At 37.1% G+C, this 23,429-nt stretch overlaps 1 protein-coding gene across 3 annotated transcripts in view; it reads right to left on the bottom strand.

Annotated features, from left to right (window-relative positions):
• Positions 1-23,429, bottom strand: part of HS3ST5 (heparan sulfate-glucosamine 3-sulfotransferase 5) — a 205,602-nt gene that overhangs the window by 173,870 nt on the left and 8,303 nt on the right. The gene's annotated exons all lie outside the window — the stretch shown is intronic.

The following is a 23,429-nucleotide window of genomic DNA, read 5'->3' as shown; positions in this document are numbered from 1 at the left end:
TATTTTACAATCACTTTGCAACACAAACTCTGCAGCACCTACAAATTAAAAGGGGTATGTTCTAAAATGTAATAATTTAAATGTTATTGTTTTCTAGGGACTTACTGGTCATCTGTGACCAGTTTTGAAAGGCTTTGTTTATTACTGTTCCTAAGCATCAGCCAAACAAACTCACCCTGGCTTCTGAAAACCACACTGTTCTCTTTCCTTTTCACACATCATCACCAGTAATAAAAATTCCGAAGGCAAAATTAAACCCCAAGATAATGCTGGGCCACCCCATGTCTTTAGATTAAGCCTGCAATGGGATTGCATAGACGCAATTTGCTGGAACTTAAATTTAATTCTGCTAGGGCGGAAACAGAAGATAGACTCAGTTTACTCCATATTACCTGAATTGGTCTACAGTGCTACTAGAATTAACATAAGCCTAGATTTTAATTTTTCAATTTTTTTCTTTAATTATTAAGTTTTTTTTATTGGACTATCACTGTTACATTTCATTGTATACAACCACATTGAAATAATTTCTGGAAGAATTTCATTTTCCAGAAGTAAAAAATGCATCCATCCATCCATATGTCTGTGATCTACAATGAGCCTGAAAATTTATTGTGAAATTTTCATTTTTGGGGATAATTATTGTGAAAAAGAGAAATTAACAATCAATTATAAACACCAATTTTAAATGAGATAATTATCAGTTCTTCCAGAAATGCCTTCAAATAAACCAATTTAAAAAAAAATAATCACCTTTCCCAACTACTCAGTGCTAGAAAAAAATGTTGGTTTGCCACCTTTTCACATATAAAGTCAAGGAAAAAACAGTTTTCTGGAACTCTAGAAAAAATTGCACTACATTGGATGAAGATACTGACTTCAGTGTTGAACAGCACAAGGTATAGTACACACTCCCCCTCCCACTCCTTTTCTCCCCCAAAGAAGTATGTGTTTCTTTCTAAGTGTAGCTGTGTTATCGACACTGTGAGGAGTGTGTGAATAATCCAGTCCAAGACAATGGGTGAACTCAAGATTTCAAGATAAGAAAGGACAGAAAACACAAAGCATTAGGAGACAGAAAATTATAATCTGTTTGACACATGCGGCTCCTGCATGGCACTGGGGATGAAGGCATGAAAGAAAGCAAAGATCCCTGCAGAGTTTATATAACCTCATTTTCAAAGTCACTGCACCCACACATCTCCCATTCATCTTAACAGCACAACACTAGCAAGAGCAAAGTCATAGCTCCAGGATGACTCCCAGTTCCTTGCTTTCAAATAATTGTCCACGACCCAGTTCCCCTGCCCCTCTCTCTGTGGAATGTCTAGGCATTTCTGCTAAAATTAGCATCTTTCTGGCCTTGGCACCATGGTACAATGATGCTGAAGTGTAATTTAAAAAAGAAGAGTGCTATAACCTGTTGCTAAGGCCTTGTTGCACTTCTGTGCACTTCAACAATATTTTGCTGCTGGAGATTTTAGTAGTCACCCAGTGGTACTAATTAAAGAAGACAGGGAAGAGGAAGGAGAAATATGCAAAGATGTTAAATTCCAAAGAGCTGTACGAGGCAGTAGAGATTGAAGGACTTTTTTGTTTTTCCCGACTAGGCTCCTCCATTTTGCATTTCACACTTTATTGCAGCTCCTCCTAATACAGTGCTATGTTCGTGGGCTTTCCAAAGTAATAGGGTATTTTTAGTGAACATATTACAATGTCCACTTTATAAAATGAACCATTGAACTGAGTACAATTTGTTCCATAGTGGTGGAAGAAACATGCAGCTAATCCTTTAATAATTTTCTGATACTTGTGGCTGATAAAACAGGTGAAAGCAAATTGAGAACTTCCATCTATTTTTAATAATGGCTGCTGAAAAAAAAGCTCCAAGAGTTAACAACCAAAGAAATTTGAGAAATTAAGTGAAAATATAGATGTGCCAAACACATCTGCTTGGACATAACACTTCCAGTAATATTCATGTCAGCATGAAGTAACAGTCACGTACATGCTGTCACTGCCTCTAGATATGCAAGGCAGACATTGAAAAGACATGTAAAAAATATTGAAAGGTTTAATTTATTTAATTTATTTATTTTGTGACAAACTACAGACTTCTTTAGTTCATTTATGAACAAAATCACTATTGACTTTTAGGCTGGCACCTTGGTCACAAAAGAGGCTGGCACCTTGGTCACAAAAGTGTCCCTTTCATAAATATTCTGGTTATCTGTTGACAGATTAAAGTGTCAAAAAATTACCTTCTGCATTCAGAAAGAGAAGAAAGCAGTCTCTCCACTCAAAAAATCCATATTGGGAAGGAGACATTCCTGTGTAGAAGTTTATTTTCTCTTTCTTCAGGGATTTTTGAGATGCTACTCTGTATTGGGGGGGGGGGGGGGGGAAGAACTGAGGGGTGATATTTCTTGGAGGGAGGGGGGATGTTAGCATGTTCCTATAGGCATACAAGCTGTTGCCTCACAGAGGAGTGACCTGTGAGAGGCAGCAGCTCCCAGCCCCTGCTGAGTTCCTCTGGAGCAGGCAGCCTCACACTGTGACAAATTATCACTCTGAATAACATCATTAAGCAAACTCAGAGGGGAAAAATAAATTGCCATTCAGAAAGCAGCTATTTGCCTAAAAGAAGCGGCAGCATGGTGTATCACCTCATGACAGTTTCTGCATTCACTTGGAAAAGTTTTCTTGAAAAAAACCCAATGCATAAACCCCAAGACATATCTGAAAAAAACCCAATGCATATACCCCAAGACATATCTAAAAAAAATCCAATACATGTCTTAAAATCAGGATTAACTGAGGCAATATATTTAATTTTGACCTTAGAATGTTCTATAAGATAATTTGTCATAGCTAAATCCAAAAGAGTACATAGTAAAAGCATATACTATTGTGTTTGCTTCAGATTAAGTACTTTCATAATGCATTTGTGGACTGCATAGATGTTTCTTTCAGCTTCCAGTTGTTCAGACTAACACACAAAATTCTGCTACTGTTACTGAATACATAATGTAATACAATGATCACAGTTATCATTAAGGCAATGTGCAAAATTCGTACAGTTAGCATAATTAAAAAAAGGTCTGTGAATTACTTTTATGAAACTTTCAAAATTGTAGACACATTTTTTATATTTTTTTTTACATCTTCATAAGACATTAGCCTATAGTGCTTTCCTAATGATAACAAAGAAGTTTCATGTAGGAAATTATAGTATGAAAATCTGATGTTTTTCCAGTTTAAGTTTATTTGCCTTACTGTTCATGAATGCATCCTTTTTTTCTTCTTATGAATAGTCATATACCTATGGGGACTTTACAAAATAGGGCACTGTTAATGGATGGCAGAAGAGCAAAGTTAGCCTGTGAAAGTTCTAGGGAATGATACTCTTCTTCAGTGTTTATTTACAAACATTTATGCTACTGTAAACTTTAAAAAGACCATTTGATATTAATTGGTGTTACAAAGTTATAAACTAATAGCTTGCTATCTAAACATATTGACTGCCTGCCCTTTCTTGTTCTGGTCTAAAAAAGATAGCCTAACCCACAGCAGTGTCATTCACCTACTACAATCTCTATACCAAGAGTGAAGAATTAAAAATGAAAGGAAAAATGCCCCAAACCCTAAATAGGGTCAGATACTGGGTATGTAAAAGAAAAATCTGACTATCATAGCTTGTTTCCTGTACATGATGGTAACATATGACCCAGATAATTATATTCTCTCCTAAACAGACGGGAGAGGAGTGAGGTGTGTCAGAGCACTGGAACCAGACCTTTTGAATGTTATACCTTGTGACAGGCATCCCTAAATTGTGCAGCTGGCTTCAGACCCACCATGAACTCCAGCAGAGCCAGATTCCGGTGGCAGAGTCCTGCTCTGGCAGATTATTTCTCATGTCAGTCATACAGGCTCTGTGACCCATATGAGCGGCCCCTGTGCAGCCACTACACACCTGCATATCTGAACTTCCCTGGGCACTGCCTTCCGTAGCAGGGCTCCACACAGTCTTCACTGATTTGGACCAGACCCTTCACAGGAATTACTCTTGCCAAGAAGCTGGAGTTTTTAAGAGACTCGGTAACAGTGATACAAGGATCTTGATGACACAGGATCCTTGTGCATATGTTGGAGGAATATATTGCTCCCTCTGTTGCCATCCTAAGAGTGCAAGGCGAGAGCAAAAGAAAGATCCATGACACTTGCACTGAATGAATGACTTTTCCAAAGGACAACATATGTAGTAAATACTTTTTTGGCTTTTCTGATTCTGAGCACTGCTTCAGGGACTTTCAGTCAGCAGGTATGACTGATGATTAATAATGATTTGTAATACACCTGAGTGTGTCAAAACCCTGATATTAAAAAAGGTGCGGTATCATCAGGGATCATGATGCTATTAAAACTTTTGGACAAGTGTCATCAGAGTTTGGGGAGATCATGTGTAGGAGCAGGGGTCTTCCCTTGCCCCATTAACCCTGACAATAATCCTGCCTTGCTGTAGGCTAGGACTGGAGTTGGCTGCAGCACGGTGTGGTATTAGGCCCTTTATTTTATCTCCAGCCATCAGGGGTTTACACCTACTTATCTTTTGGCCAAAAGACCACTACCAGCCCAGATAAGTGCTGTTTTATCCAAATGGTTTTATTTCCTGCTTGATTTCATCCTCCAAAGGGAGAAGCAATTAGCTTGTGGTGAGCTGTGCTGCCCTACCACATAACGGCCTCCTACCTTTTTTCTTATAACAGTGCCCTTCAAACCCTTTCCTTCAGTGAGATTCTGTCCTCAAATCACTGTGTCCTCAGAGTGCTCTGTGAAGGGGAGGCAACAGATGAAGAACAAGACATCTAATCATCTGTGCTAAAGCTCCAGTATGACCAGGAAGGCTACAGCAACCTTGTCTGAATGAAAAACAGCAGCACAGTGGAGTGGAGGAACCAGATCTCCTACAGGGACCATCTGAAAACTCAGACAATGCTCTTTCAGCACTCAGAAGCAGTCAAGGCCTCAGGCTCTGTTTTCAAGTTGTCCCTAGTTATCTTGATTTGAGTGACTATGTAGTTCAGAATTATTTGGTATGCCCACAGGCTGTCCTGGTTCACATTTTACAGTCCTAAGACATATCAGAAGCACCTTCTCTCAAAATCACAAGAACCAAATCCAAGTGAACACATCACTTCTTTGGCTAAAGACCCCCGGGGTTCTTCCACAAATTCTTTCTTCCTACTCATACTACAGCAAAAGACTCAACAACTCTGAATATAAGGATATTGATCTTAAGCATCTCTTACAGCTGGATTACTTTTTGAAATTATATTTTGAAAGATAAAGGAGAGAACTGGTTCATTGACAGTACACTTATCCTTTGTTGTCTCCTAAAACACAAGATGAAAAACATCTTCATTAGTGCATTTTTAGTTCCGGATCTATTTATACAATGAAACTGTTGGATTTCATAACTGTAGATTTGCTGTTATGGATTGCATCATGTAGTTTCTGTATTTTACTGGGGTCATTCTCAGTTATACTGTCCAATTGGCAGGTGTGGGAATCAAGCAGAATGCAGAGCTTGTGATAAGGGGACTGCAGCAGCAGCATTTCAGAGGGAGCAGCAGATGCTCTGATCTGCACAGGCCAGCTGTGCTGTTCAATAGAAAGGAAAGTGTGTGCAACACTCCATTTCCCTGCAAGTCAAGAGCGCCACTTCACAACACTGGGCACATCTGTGTTCAAGGACTTTGATTGCTCCTGTCCTCACAGGGGTCAGTAAGGTCACAGGAATCATCAAATCCATCTTGGTCCATGTTTATGTGATAGCACTGCCACGTTACTGTACCATATGTACCACCAATGTCTCATTTAAATCTGTTTTTTTTGCATTAAGATGAATTTACCATGAAAGAGCTGATATCCTGCAACAGCTTAACATTGCTTTGAATAGCCAATCGTATTTTCTTCTGACATACTGACATTTCTACTGTTATTTTTCCTCAAAGTTGAAAAGGCTCCATAAAATTAAACTGCAATAAGAAATGTAGTCTTCTCTGCATTTACTCAACATATACAATACTATGTTTGCTAGAATCTAAATAAAGAACAATCTTTTAATTGAAATTTTAGAGAAACAATACAGAATATTGATTAATCAAACTGGAATATAGCCAGGACACCAGAGTTTAATATCCTTGCTCTTGTGAAAAATAACATAGCATATTTTCCCTCTGACATGAGAGTCTGAGGACCTTGTAGAATAATGCCCATATGACTACAAAATAAAGTGTCATACTAGGACATTGTATCATTGGTTTCTCACAAGAGAGAGGTAAAACACAAAGAAACAGAGACACACTACTAGAAACAATTGCTTGGAAGGTCTTAGCTTTTTTTTTTTTCCTTTGGCTTCTGAATTTGCATCAAAAGTGGAAATTGATAACATAATTAATAAACCACATAGCTCTTTTCAAACAAAGAACTGCTATGGGAAAAGGCCTATAAAGTATCTAATGTGATGTATGTGGAAACAAGGGAATTAAAAATAATTATTGCAAAACTGTATTATATTCATCCAGCATATTGATGAAATACATCTTCAAATATGCAGAAAAAAAACCCAGTATTTTAATTACAAGCATTTTCAAATTATAATCTTAGATCAACCTCTAGATCTTTTCTAGATTATAGTAAAGTCTTTTCTGGACTATAGTAAAGCATATAATTAAATGAGTCAATCTATTAAAAAAAAATAGACTAGCATTTTAGTATTATAACATATTGCCTAACCACAGCTCCATCTACTCTCACGCATTTTCTGAGTTGATTACTACTTCATGGATTAGAGATGTGCCATTGCACTCTCCCAACAGCTCTCTCCCCACACACAGAGAATTCCTTATTTCAAAAACATCTCAAATTTTTTTTTTTTTGTTTGTTTGGTTTTTTTGGGGGTTTGTTTTGCTTTTCAGGAACGAAAAGTCAGTTCTTTGGTTTGGGTTTTAATCATGGGAAATGATTCATATTCTGGAACTGAACATTTTAACAGACAGTACATTCCTTCAGGAGATTTATTTTCTTATATGAAATAGTCTAGCCATCTTGTCCACCTCCTCCTTGCTTTTTCTCTTTGAGCTCTTCATACCTATGTTCCAGAATTTCTATCTGAACAGCAAAAATGGGTTCATATCCTAACACTCATTTGAGCTTCAATTCTGAACAGTGAAAATGGACTAACGATGACCTGTTTCCTCTTCAGGATTTATGAAAATTAATAATTATTTTAGTGACTTTTGCTAATTACAACAATGAATACTGTAAAAAGCCAATGAGAAATTCAGGATTTTTGTCTTCAAAATAAAGCCTTGACAACATGAAATGAATGAGGTTCACTCAGCAAACAATAAAAAGAAAAAAAAAATTTAAATGTTGCTCATTAGAGAGCCCATTCTAATCACATAAAATGAGGCAGAATTCCTTCAGAAAAAGTACTATGCACTTATGTAATTGAAGTCTGAACCATAATGCGTTCATCTAAGAGGGCTGAAATCAAAGTACCCTGGTTGTGACATTTCCTTCTTTTGAGCTCTCGATTTCAAAACCTTCCTAGTATTTTTAAGTGTTTGTCACTTGATATATGGCTGTCTACTTGCTTACAGCTTGATTAAAAGACAACCTAGTAGCTAGATGTCATGATCCCAAATTTTGTTTTCTTCTGGTTTTGGATGACTAAATAAGGTTTCTTATACATTAAAAGTAATGGCTATTTTTAAAATCTGTTCTCCTTTTATACAGACAAGCTGCTAGTGCAACCAACAATTATATACATTCCCCATCATTGTAAGATTGTATAAGATTAAACAATACAAAAAGGATTATTAAGAGAGCCAAAATTAGTATAATAATGGTTCAATTTGACAGTTTCATTATGTATAATGTGGATAAAACTGATAGAAAACTCCTTCTAAATTACTCCTGCAGTGTTCTGAACAAGACCGCTAAACCAAGCTAGAATACACTAGCTTATGTTCTTTTGTAATAAATTTATCATAATGGTGCATATGTGAGCAGCCATATATTTTTTCCTTTTATACCAAGTGTTCAGGACAGAATTTTGATCTAATTATAGTTCATCTAATTATAGTTCATCATGGTTAAAATATCAGATTTATTGTTATGTCATGGATTAACAGAATAATTTGATTTCTACACTGTTAAGTAGAATGTACATTTACATGACTATGGAAAGTTATATATGAATTACAAAATTAACTCTCCATGTTTAAAAACCCTTTCTGCCTGCTTCTAAGGAGACTGGTAGACAAATTAAATTATTCAAAAATATGTTTAGATATCCAAAGTCAGCTAATGGGTTTCTTGGGGAACTATGCTCTACTATAGACCTTATCAGAGTAAAAAACTACTTTAGAAGAAATTAGTCATTCATGTGTAACAAACTCAAACATAAACTTGGAACATCTTAGGGATTCTCCAGCTAATTATCTTTCTCATCTTTCTCTCTTAGTACACTTCCACTAGCACTGAGACAGTCCAGAGCAGAACCAGGAGTGTCTGGATGTGTGCAGGATAAACCTGCTTTCAGGCTCCTGTGGTGAAAACCCACATGTATTCCATCACATCATCATCTTACAGGTGTGAAATAGTGGCAAGGACTCTGCAGCTAAAGAAGAGTTCTTGTCAGGATTTCCTGGGACAGATAAGCAAACAAGTCCATTCCAGTCCAGAAAAATATTAATAACTATATGGAAATGGACTATTCTGGCCTGCTGAATACCCCAGTAAATGAGTTTACATTGTCTAGTCAGCTGAAAGTGTTGTGGTGCTGGTGGTTGGATAGACAAGTTATTCTGTGCTGGAAGGCTAGGTAACATGTGCTGTCTTGCACTCACATCTGCCCTCAATATTTGGCCAGGAGATTTTTCATCTCGTAACTGCCGAGCTGGAAAAATTATCAGGTCCCCTAGTTAAAATGCAGCTAGAATACGCTTTCCATGCCAGAAGGAATGAGTATGTCAACAACATAATGGTGACAGTCATTTTGCAGGCTGCAGTCAGTCTTAGGGGCAGTGGCATATGACACCATGAATTGTGCAGGAATGTGCAAAATGCTGAAGAGATGCATCATTCATATGTAGGGACAAGCAGGGATTTCATTCCTTCCCAGTGACATATCCATCAGCCCTGTTTGCAGGAAGCAAGAAAGTTCAGCAATTATTACAGTGGGTGAGGAAGACCAGCAAAGGAAAGAAAGTATAACATATGTATTTCTCTAAACTCATGGCAGGTTTAAATAAATGACAGCCCACTGTCCCATGAGAATGCCACAGTTGCACAGCTTCTGACTATAATAAACACACCCATTGTGGGAATTGTTTGCTTTTGGGTCATTTTAGAGTACTTTAACACATCACAAAAGCAATTTCCTGTCTTTTCCTCCTCCTTGTTTTTTTTCTTTCACAAACACAAGTACTACCTTACTACGCAAACCTATTTACTACCAGGCTTTTGCTGGAATATCAGTTACTTGTGTACAGATGTTGAAGAGTTATAAATATGCAAAGGAAATTTAAGTCCAAAATTTTGCAAAGCAAGGTAGGACTTAGCTGGACCCATGGCCATCATAGCCATTTACTAAGTCTAAGATGTCATAGTAACCACCTAGTGTATAAATAACATCGAAAGAATGAGAAATGTATTAACTTCCCTAGTCCTTTTATTTTCAATTTCTTTTCCTGTATTTTTTTAAGAAGAAATACAGACTATCTCCTCTTTATATTCAATGTCAACACAAAGAAAAAGTCACTTTCAACAGGCTGATATGCTCTTATTTCTCCTTCTGCTCCACTGCACTACTCTGAATTCCTCCTGGGAAAGAAGACTCAAGAAAAAGGAAGATGAAGTTTAATACAGTTAAAAAATTGGGAGGCATCTGGTTTGGGTCTTAATAGTATAAAATTGGAGTCCTTTAAATAGTACTGGTTCAAACACACTATCACTCTGGGAAAACTTGGCATTATGCTACACTTTCAGAAAGCCTGGGCTGATAGAAAAACAGGCTACAGGTGGAAAATATGTAAATAAGACTTTTCATCATGTAGTGACTGAACCACATATCAAAGCATGCGTATGGCTAATTAGCTACTAGGGCAGCTATTAAAAATTTGTCCTACCTGGGAATCTCAAAGGGATGTCTACACTACAGGTCACTCTGGAAGCGCTGCTTGTCACATCGGTTCATGCACAGGAGAACTGCCATTGCAGAGAGCCCACTGTCTTCCCATGTTTTCACAGAAAGTGGGATCTATCTCAGCTCATATACTTTGGGTTCAACATTCAGAGAGACACCTGTCATCAAAGGTAGCTGTAATATCTTGTATGGGATACATTAGTCTTGAGCTGGGTTTACTGGCTGATTGTACACATAAACTCCTTCCCTATTATGCCACAGGTCCTCTTGAGAAAGTACTGAAAATTATGCAGCTATCACTAGCAGATAGCAAATCTGACTTCTGCTCCTATGTCTTTCTTTCAACCCAGCCTCAAACCGTGCTTGGAAAATTATGCTTAGTCAGTTAGTACCTAGTGGTCCAGCTATCCACGCAACCCAATTCTGAACCAATAACCTCATTGTCTGTTCCTTTGAATTATCACCCTGCTCTCATCGTCAGAGCATTTCCACCCTTTTCCCAGACCACATATGTTCACATTTATGCCAGAGAATGGTGTCAACTACAGATCTTCCCTCCTGATCACGTTCATTTCTGTGAGGATGCAGGACACCCTCCTCCCTGAATCACAGCTGCAGTGATCACCTGCAGAGGGCTGCTATACAGAGCAGAGCAGAGGGAATGGGAATGCATCCTGGGTACCTGGGGGTTTACGTTCTGGGTAAACACACGCAAACTAGCAGGTTTGAGAAGAAAGGAATGAACAAGAAATGCTGCACTTAGAGTGTTGTTGAAAAATGGTTGTCTACATACAGATACGCTTTTTTGCTGTCATCCTTAAGGACAGTGAGCACACTCATGGCTTACTGCACAATACGCATTTTGTCTTATACACCATTCATAAGGGTGACAACAGGGCTTGGCATGAAGGTACCTGGGAGCACACTTCTTTGTAATGAATATGAACATTATTGTACTAATACCCTCCCCCTTCACTTTTCAATGTAGTCAAACTTAAAACCTTAATACAGGATCAGATTCTTCCAAAAACTTATAAAGAAGCCTATACATCTTACCCTAGACTTCACCTTTACCTATACAAGGAATTACTGATGCTGCAGAAGCTGTAATTAACTTTTTATATGATAGATTAAATCTTTAGATCTCAGTGTCCTCCAGAAGCAAGGCAAAGGTTCTACATTAAGCAATAGCAATGCTCTGATCATGGGACCATGCTCCTCTCACCATGATGGGAATGGGATGTGCAGCAAACGCAAATTTGTAAAAAGCAAATACTGTGGAGTGCTCTTATGTTAGTTGCAGGAAATATCCGAAGACTTCTTAGGTTGGATGTGGTAAAGTTTATTTTTATTGCCCCAATAAAGTTCATGTTGTGAAAGAATATCCTGAAGATCAAGTCCCTTGTTTTGGAAGGAACTATAATTTGGTCTAATTATACCAAATAAAATTACTTTGTTCCAGGCATTGGTCACATATTCAACTGATAGGTATGTAAACTGAAAAATGGGAAAGTTTTATGAAATAGTGTCTAAATTATCAAAGAGAAGCCTGTGGTTTCAATCATATTAAAAAATGACAGGAGCTGTTGACCATTTCTAGTACATTTCTCCCTCCTACTAATAGAGGAGTGTCCTTTTTTAGTGAGTAGTTGAACACTTTCAGATCCATTAGGTATCTTATGTCTCCTTATAAATTATTTGGAACACCACATTTTGAAAAAATAAAATGCACAGACTATAAAAGAGAGGAAAATAAATTCAATAACTGGGCTAGATGTAAACCTAATTTGCTCAAACATACATTTCTTGGGAATGCATGAAATAATCAATTTTAATGACAGAAAAGTCTAAAAAAAATTCTGATTTATACACTGGAAATACTTAAGGATACAATTTTTAAAGCTAGTATTAAATATTAAAGTAGTAGTTCAACATTTTTCCAAAACTTAATCCATGTTGAAATGTATTATATGCCTGTGCATATATACGCAAAGAAAGACTGAAATATGGAATAAACATTTAATGTCATGTAGGGATGCCCATACTAGCAGAGCCCGGGGACTTGTTCTTATGAAAAACACAGATGGGATAATTTCCTAAATACATGATCAAAAAAACCCCAGATAATTTTATAAGTTCACAGTGAAGAACACTTTGATCAGGTGCAGTATAGAGAGAGTCACACCTTTTTCCCTCTTTCCCTTTTCTGACACTCTACCAAACATTGCAATTGAATTTGGTAACCTGTAGAATAATTAAACTAAAATATAAAGTTTATTAAAAAAAATTAAAAAGAGGTCCTGGAATATGGACAAATCAACTGCAATAGTTCCTGCAATCATTTTTTAAATGTATCTTTTTAATGAATTCCTTACTTATTTCTCTGAAATGAATGAAGAAGATTAATTTTTTAGGAATAATTCTTTAGCTCATATTTTACTTTGCCATAGATCTAGCTTCAGAAAATTCAATGAGTATACTATGGTAATATCCTGGGTATTAAATTAATTCAGAGATGATACTGAAAGTCATGCCATGATTTTATGAATTTCTATCTCCTGGAACACTATTGGAATGATGGGATATTGATTATTTTCAAAATCGCTCCTTATTTCAATTACCTTTATGTCACATTTCTCCAGAAATTCTCTTATAGCACAGAAGTACTTTCTTAATAAACTGGAAAAAATATGAGGGGGTTTAGTTTTCTAACAGGGTTCAGGCAGTAGAAATGGAGCCAGAATTCTTGCACATCACAAAGGAGAATTCAGACGCAGTGCTGATAGAAAATTCTTTGCAATGTGACTATTAACACCTAAAATTAGACTATGTCAGGTAGTAAAATCCAAGTGCCAATCACTCTCTCTGAAAAAAGGCAAAATCTTTTCTCTTTTTTCTTTTTTAAGTTTTTTTTTTTTTCATGGTCACAGCTAGACACTTAAGCTTTTTTTCTTTTTTTTTCTTCTTTCCTCCAGAGTTTCTGCTTTTATTTCAAAATAAAAGATAGCAACAGAGAAGCACCAGAGAAATGCCAGTGCCAGATTCCAATAAGACATAAAATGTGCTGTCACAGATTCTAAGGTTATGAGGAAAAAAAATGATAATTTAGTCTGACCTTTTTCAAAACACAAGGTACAGAAAACTGGAAGGTAATACTTGCAATAAAAGTTATTTTTAATAAGTTTTTTTGTTTATTTGTTGTGGGGTTTTTTTTGCACAATGAGCTCTTTAATTTCCTCTCACTAGGTGGACTCAGGATTTTTCTAAGGTTATCTGGTGATGTTGTTTTAAAGGGAAACATGAGAGGAAGGTAACAAGAGAAAATGATTTGTCAGTTTGAAATAGCTGACTGTGTATTATACAATGTCATTCGACTGCCTGTCTCAGATATAGACTCTCCCATTCTCTGTAAGCAGTCCACAGGACAGCATTCTTCAATGAAAAGTTGAAAATGTGCATTTGGACACCCTTCAAGCCATATACAGAGGACAAGATCTCTCTCTCCTTCCTTTGACTGCTCAGAATATTTCAAATAGTTACAAATATATATATATATATATAGAACTACACTTATTTATAAGTTTAGAAAAAATAACCTTTGCACTATACACTATTTGAAAAGCTAGACCTCAGTCAATGGAATGACCAAATACATTTTAAGAAAGATTTATTTGGGCCATAGTTTGGGATTTAACTTTTTCAGTTTTCCAGCCCTGGAAGTTTCAGTTTTCACAGGCATTAAAATTATTCAAGTCTTTTTCTTCTTTATGATTAACATTATTGTGGAGTTTTCCTTAAAGGTAAAACCATAAAGAGAAAACATTTTCCTTGAACTTTCCAGACACCGACAGCAACAGTCTCACCTTGGAAATTTCAGTTCAGAGACATTTTCTGCAACTTACAACCCATTCAAAACTGAGCATTGACTCTTCAAACCTATTAAACATAACTAAGGTAGTTAGAACCACCCCAATGATGATATTTTCATAAAAAGTATCACCGTTTCTCTTCTCTGTGTGCATACAAGTGTTAGCTTTGGCTATACCAGGGTCTATGTAAAAGGATTCACTCTTGTCTAGCACCTTTTATGAGTAACCAAGGAGTTTGTTAATCACAGGGTCACTTCTGATTGTAAAGCTACTACATATAAACTAAGGAGCTTCGGGCTATCTCTCAGAGACAGTACTGGATGTTTTTTTTTGCCCAGGAGAGACTTATATTAATTCAGGAAGGAGTTACACATTTAATAGATCTAGATTGCCTGCCATTCAGCTATGGATGCAAACACAAGGCTCCAAATAGTTTTAACACTTTATAAGCAACTGTCACTTCAACATGCATTATCCCTGCCTCCTTACATGTGCAAGAGCCGTATGTGTTATATCCAGTGACATGTTACATAGAGTTTGAGAGGATTTAAGTTAATTAAAAAAGGTAGTTAGGATCTGTTAGATTTATAATGAAAACTTTAGAGTGACAATGAAAAATCATTCTGCAGAAATCCTAAACCCTCCACATAAATTAACTCAGTTGATATTTATTGGCAGAACAGTGGTATAATCTCATTAATATTTGCAAATTTCAATTACATGGAGGGCATGAGCATGTTAAGTAGTCACAGTTTTCCATTATGATTGGAAAAAAATAACAATTTATTAATTTGCCATCTAATTTTGAAAAAGGTGAAAGTGTGATGCTACGGAGAATGATATATAATAAAGTGGATTATTTTTGCATAGGTGTTATTTTCTTACTATGACATTGAAATTCTGGGTCAACTCTGGGAAAGAGGAAAGGATAAGAAAGCATAGCTCATTCTTCATATAAATGAGGATTTGAGATGGATCACTTAGCATGACGAAAGCAAGTAACACAGTATTCATTATTTAAGACCTGAACCTGTTGGATAAAAATCACAGTTACAGTTCACAAAAAGAGGACCAACTCCATGTGCACTTCCCAACAGGAAGAAAAAGGCAATGGAATGCGATTTGGATTTATTTTTTTTTTTTTTTCAACAAAGATATCCCCAAATGAGAAAATGGACAACTAATCAAGCAGGATAGTTTGATGTGAGGATTCTGTCCTCACAAAGAGTCCAATTAGAACTACCAGAACTCTCAAAAGAGGTGTCTAAACATGAAAATCCAGACAGACTTTTTTATATACTTTTACATCTTCTATACAACTGATGCTTACAGATATTAACAGAACAATTTGTATACTGAAGTAATGGATTATTTGTGAAGTTGTGTAATTTTATTTTTCCATCTGTTTTGTTTTTTAATCATTTTAATACTAATAAATAATAAAAAAGAAAGGAAGAATAAATAAATTAATAAATTTATGAATAAAATATTACAATTACTTTCTTATTTGCATTATATGGATCAAAAGAATCATCAGAATCATTATTTACCTCAACCAACGAACAAACAAACCCATCCAGTTCCTAAGGAGGCAACGATTTTAAACCAGGACAAGGATAAAATAAAACCTCTGAAGCAAATCCTGCCCTCCTTCTACTCAAAGAGCATCACACATCTAGCACAAAAGCAACCATTCAGCCCCAGAAAGAATAGCTTGCAGATGTCACTGCCAGGCACAGTTTGCTATCAATCTAAAAATAAGACGCACAATCTTAGAAGGAGCTGAAGAAGCAATCTAGAAATTCTTTGCTAACTAGCAAAAGGCTGGACACATTCAGAAGTTAATAAGCTTTTTCCAACACAGGGTGGATGAGCAGTTGTTAAACCTTCTTCCTAGAGCTTACTGAAGCACTTAGAAAAGACTGTGGCTTATCTTGGAAGCCAAAGAATCTCTTTTTCTCGCAGTCTAAACACACGGCATGCTGCAAGATTTAACTGTAGCTGCCATTCTAAGCTTTTCACTTCATTCTGCCCCACAAAGCACAACAGTGAAACACATCTTTTTCGGCATCTCCATTAGTTGTGACAAAAAAAAAAAAAAAGAAACAGAAAAAAGAGGTTGGAACCACAGCCTCATCACCTATCATGGAAGATGTCACTCTGTCTCATCAGGGTGCACAGTAGGAATGGATCTGGACTCACAGTTCCTCAGAGGGAAGATGAATACATTTGGCGGCAGCTGGTAGAATAAGGAATATATCGAGCTTATCCTTTCTTTCCCTCTGGCTCAAGAAGAACTTTTCCCAAAGGACAACAGTTCCAGTCAAGCTAAGTAAGAAGATGTGCTGTGAGCTGGGAACTGTTTTCATATTTCCAAAATTTTATTTCAGTACAGAGAAGGTTAGACTTAGCATGCCGCTAAAGCTGTAAGCAAGAGAGGGTTTGCATGAACCAGAAAGGTACATTTGCTCAAGACCTTGCTAAAAACTGCCTCTGGGTATCTTTTACCCTTAATGATCAGGCAGAACAGATGGCTAACGGGTGACAGTCCCTGCCTGGAAGCAGTGGGGCTTATTTTGTGCCCAAAATCTGGTCCCATACCATGGCTGGATGCCCACTGCAATCTGCAGTTTGGAAAGGGTCTGAGGATGAGGGTAGGGTCAGACTGAAGGGGGCAGACAACCAGAGGACACCAAAGTGTTGGGCTGGACAAGCAAGGGATATTGGATTCAATTTTGCAATAGAAGAGACCACAGACCACAGCAGAAGCAGCTGTAAAATACGGGCAGGGGGTATGAGTATTGTTCCATGATGAGAAACAGTAACAATACAAGTAGAGTGCTGAGAGAAGAAACAATACTGAATAAGCTACATAAGAAATACATAAATCTTTTTCAAGACAAAAAGTTGACAATCTTATTTTTTCTTTATATACATGTAAAGGAATGGATGAAGGAATGCCTTTGATTGTAAAATAGACCTGTATCTTTCACCTTGTCTCATTCCAGATCATAAAAGGATCATTTCTTATATAGGTTTCAAAATAATCCAAATTTTTGAATAGGCAGTCAACTACAAAACTAACAATGCAGAACAGTTAATTCAGATGCAAATATGAACAATTACAGTAACATAGAACTCATATATTTAGCAATCTATGGGCCAGATACTCAGATAATGAAAACTGAAATAAATGTTAGTATATATAAATTCAGAGATTCTTACCCTGCATTTTCATATATTTCAGTCTGCATGTCAGCATGCTATTAACTGAACTAAGCTTAAAATTCTGTATGTAGTCTTAAAGATAATTTTTGAAAAGAGTGGCCTTCTGAGGATAGTTATTTAAAATACGGAAGGCTGCCCAGAATATCAGAGTAAGTTCAGCTTTAGTGTAATTTTTCAACCTGATCCCAGAGGCCTATGAACTAAAATGCCAGCAGATTAAAATGCCTTTTAAGAACCTTATTGCACTAAGTATATGTATGACAGAGTTGTACTTTGAGTTATAAGCAGGCAGTATCACTTTTGAAGCAGCAGTTGACACAGTCAGGCTAGAACAATTTTGATCTAGTGTGTGCCAAAGAGCTGCAGGACCAGGCTAATACAGGGGCCTCCATTACCATAACAGCTTCAAGGTTAGTTCTAGGGGGTCAGAGTCAGGCCTGCCACCCACTGAAAGCAGTCAAGAGGAAGATACAGTTTTGGCCAGAGTAACATCTGCTTTTTCATAGTTTATAGGAAGCTATTGGCACCAGTACGACATTGTCACAAAATGTGTCATGATCTTTCTCCCTGGATATCTCAACCTAACATCTGTTCAAAGTACCTTTCTAACTTAGGCTGGAATATTTAATAGACACACTTATTGCCACAAATGACCACGTCTGCATAACAAGACAGTCTGCAAAGATATTTGCAGAGCTAGGTTATAATTTTTGAGCTTTATCCAAGAAATAGGCTGGACAAAAAAGCCTCATATTTGAAAGAACAGCACCTAAAGAAATCTCAAACTCATGGTAAATTTTGTGTCTGCCCCAGATTTCAGACAGGCTACTAGTTCACTGTCCCTTAGCAACTGTTTGGTACGAGCTCCTCTTCTGGACTGCATGACTTGCATTCATACATGGAGAGCTACCATCCCTGTAGAACAAACTGAAGGGAGAGAAGAAATAAGGGCAGAGGTAACAGAGGCTTTGCATCACAGCTGGATGCAAGGAGCAGGATACTCTTCAGAACATTAATTACAGCTGTAGTTAGTAAACATGCTTCAGCCAAACCCCAAAGAAGCTCCAGGCCAGCTTTAGATCTACTTATTTAACTAATACTTAACTATTACTGACAAAGAAGTTCAACATTTTAGAATGCACTCAGTTCTCCTTAATCATTGCACCCCATACCTAGTGATAAAATGGTTTTATAGCTTGGTAAGGGTGTGTGCAATACATATTTAATAATTAATTAAAAATCAGTATCTACAGGTGGATCATAAACAATCACACCCCCCTTTCTCAGAATTTTACCAGGGGCCTTTAAATATCCGTTTCAGTCCTATTATTTTTTTGACATATTTATGGAGTGTCATACTGCGCATAATTTTCCAAGCATGAAGAATTTTAGAGAATTCAGTAATTTCTCTAGGAAAGCAAAGTAAGCAATATGTGTACCATCCCAACTTCCAAACAAAAGCTAAGCTCAATATCCCGGTATGCTTCCCTGAGTTTCTATTTTCTAGAAAAATCTTCACTTATTCTTCGGTCAAGCCAAATACCTCCTACTGAATAATGAAACTGATGTTTGGCTGCTGTCTATTTATTCTGTTTATCAGATTCAGGTATTTTTTTATTTGTTTGTTTTTTGTAGGTTGGGCCCATCAGGTTCATTTTATATGTACTTATGCAATAGTTAAATCATACTCCTTGAGACTCCCCTGAGAGATATCCTAAAAGCATCACTTAGTGGGAGATATGGCTAAAAGATTTAGGTTTGTTCTTTCTCCCATTAAATCAATGCAGCTTGCCAGAGCCCTAACTGAAAGCATTGTCCAGAGAAGGGCGCTGGGACATCATGACCTTCCCCTTGAGATTCAGTCTTACTGCACACCTGGGGTCACAGCATTTGAAGGCAATTATTTTACCACTGGTAGGAAAGTATTATCTCTCTGCTAGGTAACTTTCCCTCAAAGCACTGTAGTTTACATCTGCAAACCATGAACCACAAAACCAGTACTGAAGGATTACAGTGAGAAGTAGAATCTCTCTTAGACAACATTTTTATTTACGCACATTTTATTTACCACACCAAGATTGATTTGCACTTTTTAAAGATTTTTTTTTATCCTGCATCGGTAAAAGAATCATAAAATCTGAAAAAGCAGAAAAAGATGAAGAAAAAGTAGAGAAGATGACTTGCAGATATTGCAAAGAATGCAACAGTGATGTTAAATAGCAAGAAATAAAAACCTGTGATAATAACCACTATATTGTATTTTTCCTTCATAACTAAATGAATTAGTCCACTGTCATACAATTAGTTATCAAAATTGTTTCCAACTATCCTGTGCAAGTGTAATTTTATTTAGCTGAGAAGGTCTGTATTTTAAAGCTTAAAGGTGTTTGATTTCTGAGACTATACCCTAAAACATTTGTCATGATTTTTTCTGACATACAGAATATTGAATATTCTACCAAATTAGGATTTTTGTCTCTATTTGTATTCTCTGACAAAAGTTAGTAATGCATCTTCAAGAAATGCTTGTACCCTCACTTCTCTAAACCAGATTTTTCAATACTTTGCAAACTTCTGTCAGCAAATGCATGCAAATTGGTATTAGCTTTCCTATGGCGGCAATTTCTGGATAAACTGACCCAAGCATTCAATGAGAAATGTAACTATAAACAAAGAAAAGTATGCAGAACTGTAGCTACTGTTTTCTGAAACATTTTACCAGGTTTAAATCTTCCACTACTTTCAGAACATTATTGCAAATACCACAGTTAATGACTGCTTGCAAACAAGTGTTAAGCCCCTTTTACATTATTTGTCAAAACATCATGCTGTGCTGTAGCAACACCACTTATATCAGTGGAGTTCTTGCCTAACAAGAAAAGTGAATAAACACTGTCTACGTATTTGGAGTCATACTGACCTAAATAAAACTACATCTATGCAAGTGAACTAAATGGTGCTGTGCCTTGGAACTATTATTTTTTACTAAAACATCAAATCTCAGGGCAGTCCCTAACACTATTTTGATCTTGACTACTTGACCAGTAGTCTCCCAAGGGGTTCTTGAGCACAACTAGGGCACTGGCCCAGCTTGAGGACTGTTCCCAAGAGGCAGTCTAACTGCAGTCTGTACTCAGGAGGCTAAGGGAATTTAACCATCTGGAAGTGGTGATGCTTTTCTGGCCTTCAGGCTAGGGGGAGGCCTTGCATCATTCAGTTTATTCATAAAAAAAAAAAATACAGGCAAGGAGCAGAAATGCAGCTGTAACAGAAAAAAAAAAATCTAAGCAACACTCCCAATTAGTCTCCCAACAGTAAATACTCTCAATTAATCTCTCATTATTACTGGCATAAAAGAGACAAACCCCGACAAATCTGTTCTCTTGTGTCCCTGGGGATAAACAGAAGTGAGTGGCCAGCTTCTGTCTACCACTGTGCTGGGGATTTACACTGTATCTCCATGCTGTGCTTTCCATATTGATGCAGTGCACTGGTGCTGACATACATCCGAGTCCAGAGGCAAGCTGTCTCATTCATAAGCACTACTTACTGATACATGTCAAGTCACATAAACAACACATATTCAACTTAAATTCCTGAAACAGTAGACTAAGTAAATTAGATTTCTTTCCAGCCGGCCACTAAACGTCTTTTAAACCTACATCCTAAGCCTAAGTACAGTTCAGCCAGAGGACATTTCTTCTTAGAGTCCTTAAAAAGACACACAGTATTTCACACTCAGTATTTTCCTTAAGTTACAGCAAAGAGACAATTCCTTTCCTCTTTCTGTTCTCACCTTAAGTCTGCCTCAATGAATAAGCTATATTCACGAATAAAACAGTAATCAAACTTACCAAGAAAGCACCTGGCTACCTTTCCAATATTTTCACTATATCCGTTAGACCAAAACTATGATCTATTCAATGGTGTGGCTCTAAAACTGAGTGAGAAGTATTCTCCCCATCAGGAAAAATGTTTGGAGCTTTCAAAATTCCTTTTGGAAATTGTAAAAGGAAGTTAAAAATCTTAAAAGATTAAAAAGAAAAACATTTTTATTAAGGAGAAATCAAGAGTCTTGTGTCAATATTTTGGGGACAAATTTTTCTGGGTTTGATTTTTCTGTATTTTTACAAAAGTCACCTTAGAGATAAAAAAAAATATATTAATTGATTTATAATCACAGAACACAGAAAAATTATGAAAATCTCTCTTTTCTACAGACAGAGTTGGTTTCAAGGAACTTCTATGTCTAAAAATCATAAATTTTAAAGAAATTTCAACCAGCTTCAGGTTTTTCATGAGAGCTGACTAAAATATCTTCAAAGACAATATTTTGGTGTAGAAAAGTTTTTATCCATTCTGAAATGACATTAAAAATATGGAATTTTCAGAATTATTTCATTATTTCAAGGTGACAAATGAGAGGCATTAATCAGATATGTTTACTTTGTGTAAAAGAGAAATTTATTTTTAAGTTTAGAAATATTTTTCTTGCTTTTTCTTTTTCTTTCCACCTCTTTATCTCAGTGGAATTCTTCCCCATTTCCCAAAAAAAAGCATAAAAGAAAAATGACATACATATCTTTAAGAAACTTACACGGCTTTGAAACAAAAAGAAACTCACAAATTTTGCTTTGTTAAGAAGAAAGACGGCAATTCTGAATGACAGATAAATCTTTTTCAATCCACTTTTGTTAAAGAAAACAACTTCTGTTCAAGGATAATGCTGGTAACTGAAGTTTCTGTCATGAAATTCATACTTTGTTTTTCTTGCTATTAAGTTGTGTAAGGTAGAGGTATACAAAACAGTTTCTAAAGCATCTGCACTGTAAATATCTTTGCTATGTGTAGAGAGAAGAAAATTCAGTTACAACACTGTAGGTCCAATATAAAAGGGAGGAAAGAGATGTTGATTCATATTCACCTGCATCTATCGCACTAGAAGCCAGCGAGCAGCCCTGAAGGAGCTCCTGGGAAAGCAAACACAGAAATTAAACATGCTTTTAGGTAGATCTGAATGGAAGTCTAGGTTTTGTTTTTCTTCAGTTGCTTTTTGAAGCGCAGGTTGTGCGGCTATGCCTGAAGGAATCTGAGAGGATCTGGTTTGAGACCATCTTAAGAACCTGAACGTCCACAAGTACATGAGACCTGATGAAATCCATCCATGGGTCCTGAAGGAGCTGGAAAATGAAGTTGCTAAGCCACTGTCCATCATATTTGAAAAATCACGGCAGTCAGGTAAAGTTCCCGATGACTGGGAAAAGGGAAATATGAATCCCATTTTCAAGAAGATGAAAATGAATGCCCTGGGGAATTACAAACCAGTCAGTCTCACCTCTGTACCTGGCAAAATCTTGGAGCAGATTCTCCTGGAAGGCATGCTAAGGCACATGAAAAACAACAAGGTGCTTGGTGACAGCCAGCATGGCTTCACTAAGGGAAAATCCTGCCTGACCAATTTGGTGGCCTTCTATGATGGGGCTACAGAACTGATGGACAGGGGTAGAGCAGTTGATGTCATCTACCTGGACTTGTGCAAAGCGTTCTACACTGTCCCGCATGACATCCTTGTCTCTAAATTGGAGAGAAATCAATTTGATAGGTGGACCACTCGGTGGATAAAGAGCTGGCTGGATGGCCGCACACAAAGTGTTGTGTCAATGGCTCAATGTCCGGCTGGAGATCAGTAACGAGCAGTGTCCCTCAGGGATCAGCATTGGGACCGGTCTTGTTCAACATCTTTGTCGCTGACATGGACAGTGGGATTGAGTGCGCCCTCAGCAACTTTGCCGATGACACCAAGCTGTGTGGTTCGGTTGATACGCTGGAGGGAAGGAATGCCATCCAGAGGGACCTTGACACACTTGTGAGGTGGGCTGATGCCAACCTCATGAAGTTTAACCATGCCAAGTGCAAGGTCCTACACCTGGGTCGGAGCAATCCCAGGCACAGCTACAGGTTGGGCAGAGAAGAGATTCAGAGCAGCCCTGTGGAGAAGGACTTGAAGGTGTTGGTCGATGAGAAACTTAACATGAGCCGGCTTCAGTGTGCGCTCGCAGCCCAGAAAGCCAACCGTATCCTGGGCTGCATCAAAAGGAGCGTGACCAGCAGGT

Source organism: Pezoporus flaviventris, unplaced genomic scaffold (genome assembly GCF_033815535.1).
Source record: "Pezoporus flaviventris isolate CSIRO_AGI_PZ_B2104156 unplaced genomic scaffold, CSIRO_AGI_Pfla_v1 ptg000031l, whole genome shotgun sequence".
In the NCBI taxonomy this organism is placed as follows: domain Eukaryota; kingdom Metazoa; phylum Chordata; class Aves; order Psittaciformes; family Psittacidae; genus Pezoporus; species Pezoporus flaviventris.
Note: the sequence above shows the minus strand (reverse complement) of the source record. Positions and strands in the feature narration are given on the sequence as shown.